This window comes from Sinocyclocheilus rhinocerous, unplaced genomic scaffold (genome assembly GCF_001515625.1).
Source record: "Sinocyclocheilus rhinocerous isolate Xijiao unplaced genomic scaffold, SAMN03320098_v1.1 scaffold1055, whole genome shotgun sequence".
Classification (NCBI taxonomy): Eukaryota; Metazoa; Chordata; class Actinopteri; order Cypriniformes; family Cyprinidae; genus Sinocyclocheilus; species Sinocyclocheilus rhinocerous.
This window is the reverse complement of record NW_015658727.1, coordinates 478,990-479,656: the sequence shown is the minus strand read 5'-3', so window position 1 is coordinate 479,656 and position 667 is coordinate 478,990. Positions and strand designations below refer to the sequence as shown.

General features: G+C 34.6%; 1 protein-coding gene across 5 annotated transcripts in view; it reads right to left on the bottom strand.

Moving 5' to 3' along the window:
- Positions 1-667, bottom strand: part of LOC107722816 (sphingomyelin phosphodiesterase 4-like) — a 13,719-nt gene that overhangs the window by 9,329 nt on the left and 3,723 nt on the right. The window lies entirely within an intron of this gene.

The following is a 667-nucleotide window of genomic DNA, read 5'->3' as shown; positions in this document are numbered from 1 at the left end:
TAGTAATAAAAATAATACCTAAGCATTGCATTTGTCGCGCAACTTAACTTTCAAGTTTCAGCCTAACTAAAGCTCAAGCATGACATAAGCCTTTACTGTCTTCTTGGAAGGCTTTGTGGCTTTTGTGTGAGGCAAAAATCAGTGGACAGGAAGGTAACTTCGAACAAGAACAAGAGTCCATAAACAATTTCTAAACACATTTTTCTGCAACATGAAATTAGAGTTATTTGGAGAATAAACCCTCTTAAATGTCCTATACGTACTGGTGTGTGTGAAAAACTTGTTTTTGACTAACCTGCAGTTACAAATGAATAAATAATATTTTGTTATTTTAAACGTGAAACATTGAATACTGATATTTACAATACAATTACAATAAAGATACTTTAAAGGGGTCATAATTGCGATTTCAATTTTTCCTTTCTCTTTGGAGTGTTACAAGCTCTTAGTGCATAAAGAAGATCTGTAATGTTGCAAAGACTAAAGTCTCAAATCCAAAGAGATATTCTTTATAAAAGTTAAAGAGTCAACCACGCCTACCTAAAACGGCTCATTCTAACACGCCCCCACATGTCTACATCACGATGTGGGAAGATTTGCATAACACCGCCCAAATGTTCACGCAAAGAAAGAAGACGTAACTTTTATTCTCGCTGTAGTATTGTAG